Source organism: Ambystoma mexicanum, chromosome 4q (genome assembly GCF_040938575.1).
Source record: "Ambystoma mexicanum isolate Mex_15411 chromosome 4q, UKY_AmexF1_1, whole genome shotgun sequence".
Taxonomy (NCBI): Eukaryota; Metazoa; Chordata; class Amphibia; order Caudata; family Ambystomatidae; genus Ambystoma; species Ambystoma mexicanum.
In genome coordinates, this window is record NC_090928.1 from 812072224 (window position 1) to 812086920 (window position 14697).

A 14697-nucleotide genomic window follows, 5' to 3' on the forward strand; every position below is an offset into this window, starting at 1 on the left:
TTTTGTTGAGGATAGGGGCACATTTCTCAATAGTGAGCTTTCGGGGTTTTCTACCTGTAAGGTTGTCAGTTTCTTTAGCTTTAGAAGGACAGGGATCTTCACTCATAAGTGTGAATTCTATGTAGAGATGGTCCATCTAACTAAGTGGGGAAATTGCGTCTATGGAGAGATTGGTATTAAGTGTGAGGATCTAATCATGGGTTCTGCACTTGATATGAGTGGGAGCGTTAACTAGTTGGTTGAATTTCATGTCTTTGAGAGCTGCGTAAAGGGCTGCAGTTTTAAGGTCTTGGTCAGTGTTGAAACCTAGATTGAGGTCTCCGAGGATGATTCATTTCGTGTTCGGTTTTACAAGAGTGCAAGTAATAATGGGATCTCTGTTTCAGGGTGACTGTTGGAACTAGGTGATCTGTAGATCACAATAATATTGATTGTGGTATTTTCATTCATGGCAAATTTGGCTAACAGTAATTTATACCCTGCAATTTCTTCGATAGAACTTGATCTAATTGGTAGATTACTCCTGGTTATGATTGCTACACCACCTCCTGTAGATTTAATTCTATCAGCTCTGAGGATGGAATAGTCAGGTGGGATAGCCAGGGCTAGCAGCAGTCCTGAGGCTTGGTGAAGCCAGCATTCCGTGATAACTAATAGGATCTGGGTTGGTTCTAGTTATGGAAACACCCTGTGCTAGGCTCCACTATTGTCGGAGACTAATAAATTGTTCTGGCATTGCAAGATCACAGGAGCTGTTGGGGTTTAGCCAGTACCCCAAGTTGTTAAGTAGATAAAGGAAGTTTTTCTCCTGGCTATCTTGCTTCAGTGGTTGAAATAATCGTTTTAACACTGTAGTTAATGGGATACAGAATTCATTTTTATCAGTGATAGTGTTGGATTGTTTTTCACATTACAATGAAATGCGTCACATACACTTAAAGGCAATTGTGCGCCGTGTTTGTCAGCCGACACGTGTTTCGAGCCGAAGGGTCTTTATCAAGGCTATTGTCAAAATTCTTGAGCCTCCTGAGGAGCCGCAAAAGACCTAGGATTGCAGACGCATACAAGGGCCCAACAGGAGCCACGCCTGTCAACAGGACAGCACCCATACCAGGACCAGGACCCCACCTCGCTTAGGGGTTGAGCAAGTGGTGGTTTTGCGATTGGAACCAGGTTGGAGCACACTTAGGTTTTTCCCAAATTAAGGAATCTCCTTCCGTATTACCAGCAGTACTTCAAATAACTAAAGATAAAACCAACTGAATCCTGATAACAAACATATATGGCCTGCCGGGAGGGACGCAAACTAAAGGTATAATGTCTACCATTGATGACACTATCGTGCAGTGGCAGGAGACCTCACCAAGGGGACACATTGGGCCTCATTATTGCTGCCAGTGTCATTTCTTTTCTAGCGCCTGCCAATGGACTATTACCAGGTCATTACGGCCCTGCCAGACCTGGTAATTTCCCATTTGCGGGCGCTGGAAAAAAGATGCGCAATGTAATAGCCGGCAATTTAAACATCAGAAATGTGCATTTGCCTGCCTTTGCCCCTCTTAAAGAGGACTGTGCTTGGTCACATTTCTTAGGATTGCACAATGTGGTGTTTATGCCTCTTGACATAGCACCTGGAGGATTATTGACATACACCTGGTCTAATGGGAAGGTTGTCACACACATAGATTACATTATAAGTGACCTTATTACATGATTGAGGTGTAGCCGCGTAGAAGTACAATTCAACAAGTTGATTGATCATACAACCTTGAAATGGGAACTACATTTTGATATTCCATGTACAACTGAGTATATGAGTTGCCAAGTTGCTTACAATTCTCAGGGTAACCATCTACATTGGATAGCTTTGAACATTAGGGCCATAAGTGATGCACTGGCATAAATGCAGTGACCTACAAAAGGCGTTACAAAAAACAAATTGGGAATTAGAACGATTGATAAAGGCCAATGATAGCTTTACCTGTAAACAAAGCAGTGGTCAAATTAAACATGATAGTACCAAAACAAGAAATCCTTATGATTTTCTGATAGTTGATCAAATGAAAATCTACCAGAAATCTAGAGCTGCAATTATGATAAACCCAATGTTTAACTGGGACGAAAAACAGAATCATATTAAAAACAGATCCATTAAATATAATAATTGGAGAAAGTAACATAAGTACTCAACCAAAAATTCAAACTGGCTCCTTTTGTTTGGCTGGTTGAAATCATGTGATAGCAATACATTTTGGTCCAACTTCAATGAGTACAAGAAGGGACTATTGCCACATAAGTTAAACCCCATTCCAGAAAGCATTGGCCTACATAGAAGAATTGTACTATGACCGAGAATGCCATACTATAGTGCCCACAGCGGAAGAAACTCAAGTTAGCATGGCAAGTTTGGATGTGGAAGAGGAGTCTGTATTTAATATTATAATGAAACTAAAGAGTTCACGTGCACCCGGCCCTGGTGGCATACCAAACATTGTCAGGAAAGCTCATCCAGCATTATGGGCCCAGATCCTAACAAAATTATGCAAACATATAGAATCATCTGGCAGTACACAAACCACATGCCATACATCTGTGCTGGTCCCCATCTTTAAAAAAGGTAATAGATTGGACCTGCACAATTATCGCTTGTTAGCCAAGATAGATACTAGACAGAAGATTTTCGCCGCAATTCTTTTAAAAAGACTCACTCACTGGGTTAAGGAAAACAAAATACTCAGTCCATTTCAGACAGCTTTTAGGAAAAATTTCAATTCAATCACCAACACGTGCATATTGCATTACCTCATAGCTGACACAGCGAATGAAAATAGGCCAAACATTTACTGTTGTTATATAGATTTCACTCTGGCACAAACTTATTGCATGGTGATAGATGAAAACTTACTATATTATATCCAACAGCTCTACACAAATACATCCATTACAGTTCATCTAAATCATGCAGGACTGTGTACAAAATACCAAGACACAAATTGTGGCCTTAAACAAGGATGCGTATTGGTCCCAATTTTGGACAATTTATATACTGCAGATTTATATCAGGTCTTTGTTTCAATTCAAAACTTCCCACAAGAAATAAACTGTGTGCAGATACCATGGCTTTCATATGCCGAAAGGCATTATAATGATAGACCTCACACAAATTGGCTAACAGTGCTGGATGAGCGATCTAGGCGAATATGCTGTCAATAATGCTATGGATATAAATATAGCTAAGTCGGGAATCATGTCCCTGGTCAAGAAGACAATGACAAAGAGCAAACATGTGTGGCATATACAAAATGTTCCCCTCGAAAGAGTAACTGAATACACTTATCTGGGATTTCCCATAGAAATGAACCCTAGAATGACATATTATGGCTAGAGGGCTATTGCTAAAACCTGGAAAAAATTGCTGACAATCAAGCTCTATACAACTCATTGTGGTGGATATAACATTGAGGGCCTTCTTGAAATGTACTGTTCAAGTGGTGCCAAGCATCATATATGGATTTGTGGCCCTAAACTACAAGCAAGTATGCTGTTTGGAAAAAATTGAGGGGAAACTACTGAGATCTGTGATTAATGTAACACACACTGTGCCGGTCGATGCTCTGAGATTGGAATTTTGGTTATCTCACTAATGACAACTTGACGGGTTCAAAAACGTTATTATAACCAAAATATTTGAAGGACAGTCAAAATACCACTGAGTTATTTCTGTTAATGTGAAGATGTGTTTGCACCTCAGACAATAACATCTTTATTACTGAACTAAAAAAGACAGAATACAAATGTATAGAAGTACTATCTGGAGCCAGATATTTTAAGCAGAGATCCGAATTTCGAAATTAAGATAAAAAAATTAATCCAGATTTGGCAATGGTGGGTACATGTCGATAAGGTTTCTTGGAAAACAAGGTACATGCAATATTCATGACAAGGCTTCACATGTTATAGACTATGTGGCTATCTGACTAGGTTATGCACAATGGAACTGAAAGTTTCATATTATATCTGCACCCCTTAATCTATTACCAACAATGGACTATATTGGCTAATGGCAAAACACTCCTCTTGAGGCACGTCTTCGTAGATTGTGTCATAAGGAGACTGAGACTAGTTATCACATCTTGACCAATTGTTCATCAATGAAAGAATGCTATAAGAGTGAAACAACCTCTATGGTCATAGCGGTTAACCCTTTTTCTTAATACTTGAAATTTGGGGGATTTCCTTTAGATTTCTATAGCTGTGATGTCGCTAATTAATAATTGTATTAATGTAAATTAATGTGGTTTATGATTTTTTTTCATCTTTGTATTATCTTTGTATACAATACAATGAAAATGAAAACGTTGAGTGAATGCCCAAGGAAGAAGCACAGGAACGTTTGAGTCGGGCAACACTCCCAGTGACTTTGATTCTGCCAAAGTGTTTAAGGATGCATACCTGTTATTTGATGTAAAGTGTGTAATCAGCACCCAACTTTCTTGTTTGACCTGAGAGTCTGTTTCTTTACTGAGTAAAAGTCAAAGTTGAGTCACAGACGTTTGAGAGGATACACTACCGTGCTGCCATGAAACAGAGAAATACCCAACCCAAAGAGGTATTTAATGTAGCTCTACAGCTGCACTTGTCATGACTGATCTGAAGGCAAAGCTCTGCTGGTGTCTAACCAGAACTTTGCAATATACCACCATTCCCTTCCCCCTACCTAGCAGGTACAGTCAAGTGAATTCCCAATTTCTAATAAATGCATTGCTGCTTATCCCTATGAGGACCCAACATAAGGAGGCAGGAGAATCAGACACCACTGGCATTTCCTGATGGATAGCGTTGTTAGTCTGTCATTACAAAAGTTGAAGCAACAAACAAGAACCATGAAGGAATCGATGAGCATTGGTGAACTGGAAATGCTGGGCAAAGAATGCACATCCAGATTAGCAGAAAGATCCCAGTGAAAAAATACAAAGTAGTTTGAGTAGTTTGCATATTAACATTCAACTGGGGCTTCAACTACCCTAGTAGGTCTTCCCATGACATACTCGCCTGGAGAAATGGTTGCCACCGTTCGTTTTTGAACCCATGGATTTTCAATAGTTTTGCAGGCAGAATTGGTGCCATGGAATACGAGTAGTGTTTCATCCTGCATTTTTCACAGTGCCTGCTAACCCACGTGGTTGTGTGCTAGCATGGCATTTTGATGCTGGCCTATAACCTTTGGATTCCTATGAAAGCTTCCCATTTTGTGAACCAGGAAAAACCTTGCAGATTCCATAGGAATCCATTGTAAATGTTGTCATCTATTTGTAAATTGCTGAAATATTTTACACGTTTTACAAACCAGAGTTTAAAAAGAAACAACGTTAAGGTGATTTTACCTTTTTACACTTGCTAGTTACACTACGCTTGCAAATTACAAACAATATAGTGCAACATACGCATGCCACGTAAGTGCTAGCGTTGGAGGTCCTTTCCATGTATTTACTTTTTTTTTTCAAAATGTCTAACTATGTTTGTTTTACTGTATCCTGAACTGCCCAGCTCCCACCCTAAGAGTTGCCCCTGGCAGCTGACCCATCCCTGCCCTTGGGTAATCCAGGGAACATCTTGAGGCGCTCATGTTGCCCAGTTGTGTCTCAGTGCCTCTCAGCCACCAAAGACAGGGCTAGGAAATCCCTTTGTAAACAATGGTCAGCAAAATTGTTCGGCAATCTGCACTGCTTCTGATGAATGTGTGCATTTGAGTGTTCATATTGGGGCTGCTTCAACCTCAATGTGATTCTGAAAGAATAAACTCCTTTGCTTTGTCTCCCTGGAAATTAGTTGGAAAGGCTTCTCGAAGGTACAGGCAACCACGTTGAAGGGCATTGGGCTACCTGACTGTGGGCCATTTCAGCTTCAGAGTTGCTATTAGCAAGAATTGGATGATTGTGAACTTGCAGTTCATGTAGTGATATCACGTATTGCACACATCCCGAAAAGTATTTCCATAAATGATTATGAAAGGTCAATTATAATATACACATATGGCACATGGTCTATGTCTCAGACACACCTTTCATACCTAGCCTCATGTGTCATCTTCTACTACTTTTGGGGATATTGCTGTCTGTTGCTATTTGCTCAGTTTAGGGACACGTCGACACAAACCAGCTTAACATAATATAACTAACTGATTGTGCAAATTCACCTTGGTTTCCACCAGAAAGTGCACAAGGAGAAGTATGTAATATAGCATTTAGGGGCAACTCTGGCCTAGACTACATCAGCATGAACAGTGCCTGCTGCAGGAGCAAGGGCTTCTGATCACCAGATGTTCTCACACCTAGGAGTGCCAGGCTTGTAACATATCCAGAAATGCAACACCTGGTCTAAATCAACCCAACCTAGCCTTTTGTTTGAGAACCACCCTCACCTTTCACACAGTCTACGCATGACTTCCACGTTGGCAGTTCCCAAATTGCTATTCAGGAATTTGACCCTTATGTAATATGGAAAGATATTCCCGGAAACAGCATACAAAGTTCATACAAGCCAGGTGCTTTCAAACTGCTATGTTGGTGACTTGGTGTAGTTTACAAGCCTTGTAACAGAGCACAGACCGCACACATCCTACCAAATTCAGAGCCTGATTGAGAGGTGCATGTAATAATGGAAAAGTGCAGTGAGATACTTTTCCATGAAGGCATGCATTCCGATGTATTACGGGAGTGGCAGCAATAAACAAAGCCCACCATTCATGCAAAGCCATGATTTATGGCATGGCAACAGTTTGGCCAACCACCTCATATGCAAGGGTCTGGCAAGGATTATATGCAGAGGCCAGAACACCCGTCCTGCACCAGCCAAAAGAGGTGTACATTATCGGTACCCTTGGATGTGCCATTAAACTCCACAGCACACTTTCTCCCATTATGTGCATAGCATTTCTCAGAAGGCAGTACCACTTTTTTAATTCAGTGAAATTTTAAGAAAACGTTCTTGAATTAGAAAAGTGGGAGTCTTTTGAGAAATGCTTGCCAAGCCACTGGAGCACATGTTTCCCCCACAGAGATATATTTTAGCAGCTTTTTCTGCCAGAAAGCACAAGATTTCTCCTCCAGTATTTCCACCCAGGTCAGAAGGATGGTGTTGGAAACTGGAGGGAAGAATATCGACTTTCCATGCTATATTTAGCACAGCGCTATAGGCCCATATTTTTTAAACATCCGGCTCCATTACCAACAGAAAAATATAGCTAGGTGAAATGCCAAAGTGTGGCTACAACTGTCTTCCAACCAGAATGTAACAGTGGGAGAATGAATGAGGGGGTCTTGCAGGTCAGGGGGTATATGCCAATCAACCACACCCATTGCATACAATCTGCTGCATTTTGAGGCACTAGTTCAATGATAGGTACTTGTCACGGGTGCACCATTCAAGGCAGGGTTGGACTAGGGCACAAAACGGTCTCCGACACCAATGAAAAAGTGTGCCACAGTTGCATTCCTTTTGTGACAGACCGTTTGAATAGTAACCGAGGGGAGATTTTTGATAAAATGTGATGCAAATTGTGCAATTTAAAGACTACTTTGTCAGGAACAATGGTAACAACTACTAGCCACATATTTAAGCAACTCATCCAACTAGCCCTCATTGGCCAAAGAAGTGGTCCACTTTGATACAAAAACGGGGCCATCCTGTATTTCGCATTTATGGTTCGGGCATTGCCCTATTGCCCTATAGGCAAGTCGGATCCTGCTTCATGGTGTACCTAGTCAGACCAGACCAAGCCAAATAACAGCAAATAAGTCACAATTGAGATTCAAGAAATCTACTTGCACTCATGTGGATTCTAAAGCTCTGTGAATGAGTCTTGTGGCGGTCGGCAGTTATCTTATTTTATGTAAGATGATCCTAAATTAGGAAATTGGAGTGTGCCCTTTTAAATGTGAGTATTAAGATAATTCTCGGTTGGAGTTAACCTTTCATCTTGCATACTGTAGTAGTTGTAATCCGTGAGAAGATGAAAATACCGGAGAATATTATAATATATTGCATTTTTCTCTGCCCTTGATCATGACAATGTTCAATGTTGCTAGAACTTTAATGAATAGTGTTAACTTGTGTGTATCCAATCCAAAACTGGGGCATCGTTTAAACAATAATTATTTCTTCAACTAGTCTATTTCGCCATCATGTGTCCGGCTATTTCTAGACTACCTTTCATTGATAACGGCGGCTTGCCTCGGCGTGAGGCTTTTCTTTTCTAAATTGAAATGCATGAAGGTTCGCCTCTCTTGAGACACGGTGCTATCCACGGTGCATTCATTGTTTATTCAGTAATGTTAATGCACAGCCGACCTGACGAGCAGTCGCCCACCTTTCACCTTCCCTGCCTGCTATCTGGAGAGCCCAGTGATTTTCATTGTATCGAACTGAGCCATTTGCACACATCTGAAGAGCCTGTCACTCATAGCATGCCATGCTCTGAACTGCATGAAAATGTGGTATTGTTCTCTAGGTAACGAAATATCAGAGTAACTTGACCTTTTGGATGGGAAAAAAAACAGCCCAGATCAGACAGAGTCTGCTCCTTAATTGCATGCTGTCAAAGGATTGTGTTAAGACAGTTATAATTATTTGATAGTGTCGGTTTCAAGAGGAGCTACTTGAGTCCTGAGGGATTCTATTAACACCGCATTGGAGGCAGCATATGAAAGTGGTGCCAGTTGTGTATGTGTTGCATATTTGCGTATTACATCAGTTGTGGAACTTAATACAGACTCGCATCATTCAGCTTTTCCTAATAAGGTCACCAGCAGTATCGCACTGTTCCTGATATATGCATATTCTCATTCAGCCTGTTATAATAAAGCAGATATGTGATTCGGTAATGACTACCGTGTAACACCATGGAGAATAACAGCTGTTTTGTTTAGTTAGCACAATTCGTACATCTGTTGGATGCTGGCAGACATTGATACATCTCTTATTTGAAAAGAATTTAGAATATGTGGCAGTTCAGATCGCCAATCTGGGCTCGCACACCTGCACTGCCTTCCTGGCAACCTCTGCACTCGGGACTGTCGCTTTATCCCTTCAGTCCATCTACCAGCACTGACACCGGATGTCTGCACTTACCCTTGCACTTGCCACCAGCTGGCCGTACTACGTTATTAGTCTTTTATCCCGTGTACTGCACTCTCCCCTCCCCCTCTCCCTTGCACTTTCCCCTTCCCCCTTCCAATGCACTTGCGCGATCTGAGTGACACCTGGCCTAGTAGGATCGCTGTTTGTCTTCCCTCTGTTCCCCCTCCCTTGCATTGTCGCGCCTTGAAACACTTGTGTGTAGGCGCGTTATAAATGCCATATAATATCATATCAATTGCGTTGCTCGGAATGTGGACGGTATAAATATATATATTCAGTGAACAAACTTCGTTAAAGGGACGTTATGGTTAAGTTGCGCTGCTAAAAACCAATGAAATTCAGTGAAAAAACTTTGTTAAAGGGACGTTCTGGTTAAGTTGCGCTGCTAAAAACCTTTCAAATTCAGTGAAAAAACTTTGTTAAAGGGATGTTATGGTTAAGCTGCGCTGATAAAAAACTATGAAATTCAGTGCAAAAACTTTGTCAAAGGGACGTTATGGTTCTAAGTAAAACCGAAAAACCCTTGAAATTCGCCAGTTATGGTAAGCTAAGCAAACATAACTCGCGCCAACACCGTGCACTGCTAAGACTAACACCCAGGACATCAAAGATGACATCACAAATGTCATTGATGACATCACAGTTGTATGTATGTACTGTGACACAGTACTCTGCAGGGGGGAGCAACTTCGTAATGCTTTTGAGACTATCGTCTCAGAGCATGAGAAGATCTGCTCACTACCCAAATAAAACCCACTATACATCTTCCTCTCTAAGCTCGCCCTAAACCAAAAAAAATACAAAATATCAAAAATAAAAAAAAAATAAGGCTCTTTTCACAGCCGCCTTTCACAGTTAAAAAATAGAAGTAAAAATAAATGAAGCAGGGCCCTTTGTATTTTTTAGAAGTCCGCGGACAGTTCGCAAACATTTAAAAAATTGGGTTGCTACCCCATCACAAACATTGCAATTTTCTCTTGGAGGAAGTGGTGGCTCTGAGAAGAGCCTTTTGGAGGTGTTTGTAAGTCAAACATTATAAATGCTTAACACCTACTTCAAAATGGATGTTGTAATTCCAAAAAAGGTCGCAATGCATTTTGTACATTTCCCAGAAAAATCTGATTGCCACCATAAGTAAGATGGACTCCATCTTTGCGAAAAATGTTTGTACTACGAAACAGAATATTTTCATTGTGAAAAGAAGACATGCCAAAATCTTTTAGAAAGGCACAAAAAGCTTTATTAACATTGCGCCTTGCTTTTTCCATTTGTGGACCAAATGAAGAAGAACAAAGCCACATTTGTCTCTGCGCAATCCGTGAAAATATCACTTGAGAATTAGGAAACATGTCCATAACCTTCCCAAGTCCTTCTTTCATAGCAAATTGCAAAAACATTCCAGTCACATGTCCTAAACTGTTCCCTCCACAATGAATTACAATTATGTCTGGATGTTGCTCTGTCTCCAAAGTAGCACAGAGAGGTAGTAAGTCCAACCACTTCATTCCACGTACTCTATGCCAGTGTACTTCCACATGTGGGAATCCAAGATCTACAGCTACTCCACAACTTTCTGCATGCACCTTCAACCAATATATCCATGAATCTCCCAAAATCCATACAATATTTTTTTCTAAAATACACAGACATAGCTACCTGTTGTTCTCTCAGCAAAAACAGTATATGAGAAACTCTCTTCTGGCACAACACACCCACTAAACTCAACACACCCACTAAACTTTCCTGACCAATCCCTTTTAGTACTCATTCTCATTTGTATGACTTCTGAACCCAAAAATCCCTGGATGTAACTCCCGATGTCCGCAAACCACTGCCATGTCCGCAGACATATCGTAACATGAACAGCCCTTCTACCATTTCCACTTCACTCTCTCTGCCATTCCCTCATTGGATGTAGCTAAGAAATCACATGACCATGCACCAATCACATTCAAGACCTCTACATCTAACTGCATCATCATAGATCAGCACTGCAAATGTACTGTGAATCTCTCTGAGCACAAGTGTCATATCATTGGCAAGCACCATCTACCAGAAATACTGTACAAGTCTCCAAGATTTCTACTTGCAGCTCCATGCATATCCATATGCATGAACACAAACTTCAGGTATGCATATTTTCTGTACAGTAGATTAACACATTTTCAAAAAGACTTTTAGCTTGTGTAATCTGTAAAATGAATTTACTGTATTTTTTCAATTTCCTAAAATCAACTTTCACTTATAAACCTTTATACTATTTACTTTCTTTATACACACACACTCATACCATGTTAAACTAACATTTTTTAAATGAAATATATAGAGTACATATATTCAAACAAAATTGCATGCAAGCACAATCTATGTTTAAATCTTTAAAAAGAATACTTATACAATTTCATTTTTTTTGTTTTTATTTATTTAATTACTTAATTACTTTAATTTAGACATGACATTGATGCGCTATTACCTAGAACAGCTTAGTTACAGAAATAGTGGTATTCACTGGTATATTATAAATTTCACAAGACATAGTAAAGACATTTTTTTTGCTACAGTTAGTCATTCAATACAATTTGTTCATTAAGAACATATCATATGTACTGAACTGATGCAATGTATCTTATGTAAATAAATTAGTTTAATGGTTTTAAAGAAGGCACTGAGGATTTCAATTAAAAAAATCAATATCTAAATTAAAAACAGCGCTATATACAAACAAAGTTACTAATTTGAAGCTTTTACAATTGCAGTGAAGACCAGTCTCCTGAAAAGAAGCAGCCGAATTCCAAGAACAAAGAAGAACTAAGAAGTTACCTGTTAATTTAAGAAAAAAAGTAAGTCGAATATCACCATAATATTTGTATTATTACTCAAACATTCTATAACGTTAATACAAGCTATTTCTGTGCCTAAAAATAGAGATTGTGTACCATTTATTCCAAAAATCTCCATGTCTTAAACAGCGATTTACAGCCAAAATGGCCCACAAATACCTATTTTTGGACACACAAATTACCCAATTGAACTGCTACAATTTTCATATTATAGAACAAACAACTGTTTTAATTGTATACATTGGATTTACTATTTGTACTTTTCCACACCACTAGCTTACTTTTTTTTTGTCATCTGAGCCCCAGTTTAGTAACACATAAATTCAAGAATACCTATCCCTACTAGTTGTAGTTCCCTATGCACAATCACACACCATTACATACATCTTTATCATCTTACTCAAACACTCATGGACACAGCACACATACATTCCAGAACACCCCAACCCATATCTTCTTTATTTTTTTCAACAGACCCTAAAGAATGCCTACTAAAAGTCAAGTCCGTAGAAAGCAACGCAAAAGTAGAGCAAATGAAAATAAAAGTGTCCAACATAAGCATCCATCTCTAGCAGAATTTGTAAAAAAAAGTTGAAACAAAACAGCTAATACAGTCTTTTAGTGAAACACAAGAAGTTTCAAGTACAAAAATGTGCCTCCTCTATCAAAATGTAAAACAAACCAAAAAACAATTAACAGAAAATCAGCTATCACTACAGATAAAACTACTTCTTCAAATTTTAATATTGTGCAAAGTAAGCATACCAAGAAAAGTATTTTAGCCAAAATGTACCATCACAAAGTCCTTCAAAATCTTATAAAAACAGGAGAGAAATCAGGTTCAATGCTTAAAACCTATCGTAGGAAATTAATCTCAGAAGCGTTGATGGACAGTGCAATTCTTCTCAAAAGAAAGTTATTTATTTTACTGTTAAACAAAATGAAACCACTAACAAAACTAATAACTAAATTACAAAAAAGACTTCTCAATAAGCGAAATGTCAACAGAAAGAACTTCCTAAGTATCTGCAGAGGTGAATGGAATCACACTACGAGCACAGAACCATATTTTAATGAAGAAGCGTACAAACAAAAGCAAACAAATACAATTGCCATACATAGCAGTGGTCGAGGTGATGAAAAAGTGAATAATACCATAATGGAACAAGAAGTACTCCTTACAAAAATATGCCCTGAAAACTTAGAATTACCCCTCCATTCAACTGAATCAGAACGTCTAGTGTACAAATGGCCATGCACGTCAATGTGTAACATTCCCAAACAATGTTTCAAATCTTTACGCCAATTCCTCAATAAATATGTAAAAAGCAAAGACAAAATCAAAATTAAATTACTGCAAAATATGGATACCTGTCCAGTGCGCAAGTACACAGGACTACAAGGACATTCATTGGCCTGCATTACAGGACCTACTTGTAAAACCACTTTCCATGATATCAAAAGGATATCAACACATCATTCAACTATAAGAAATCTAGTCTTTAAACTGTACTATGCTAAAAGTCCTACTTTAGCACTAGCAAAGTTAAATAACATCCTTCTACATGGTATAGCAAAAGACCTACTTGAAGAAATTCACTATATCCAGAAAAAAAAATATTTTGGAAGTGAAAGCCATTTACAGAATGAAATAGCTTTAAACCAATTAAGCAACAATTCTACACATGGCAACGTTTTGCTAAACACATACAAAAAAGAAATACTAACATTTAAAAGTACATCAGCTGAAGTACCAAACCATGTATGTGTATGTTGCCGTAGAACTTTTTATAAACGTAACACAAAAACTGTAGACCTATCATACAAAATAGAAGACAATGAAGATTCTAAATGGTTTGAATTAGCTCTCTACCTTGTAGCAGAAAACAAATACGAAATAACTGAGCCCTTAATACTTTGCAGTTACTGCACTACAACAACCAAACTCCTTCACGTGCTATCACAAATAATTTGGAATTATACCCAGTATCAAAACCCCTACAACAACTTAATTTATATGAGAGCATCATAATTCAAACAGTACACCCATTCCAAGCAATAATACGCCTTCAACCAAAAACAGCACAATTACCTGCCTCTGAATTGGTAAAAGGCATTCGTGGAAAAGTAGTTTATTTACCATTAGATCTAAAAGAAAATGTGCGTACTCTAGGAGTGCAACGTCCAATGTAGCAATCTTTCATTATCTTAGTAAATGGAGTACCTACAAAAGACAAAAAAAAATGGCAACAGCTGGTAGATTTACATAAAGTTAGACAAGCCTTGCAATATCTTAAAGAGAATAATTAATATTACAAAGAAATTAATATTGAAGAAAACTTGAAAGATACAATTGAAATAATTCAAGAAACACAAGAAGCTGGTCAATTTGAACTACTAGATCCTGCTACAATATCAAATACTTTAGACCATTATACAATTCATCCTTTGCACTGTAATGACACCATAGAAGATGTACTGGAAATTTACCAAATGCATCAAACAAAAGGATCGCCAATCAGCATATGGGAAAAAAGTATAGAAGCACATGCTTTTCCTATACACTCTTTCCAACTGGCAAAGGAGGAAGGTATGATGATAGACCTATACACATATCAGCTTCAGAATACCGCTCATTACGGATGTATTCTGAAGATCCCAGATTTAGACAAAATGTGGAATACATATTCCACCTACTCTTTGAAAGTGAACTAGCAAC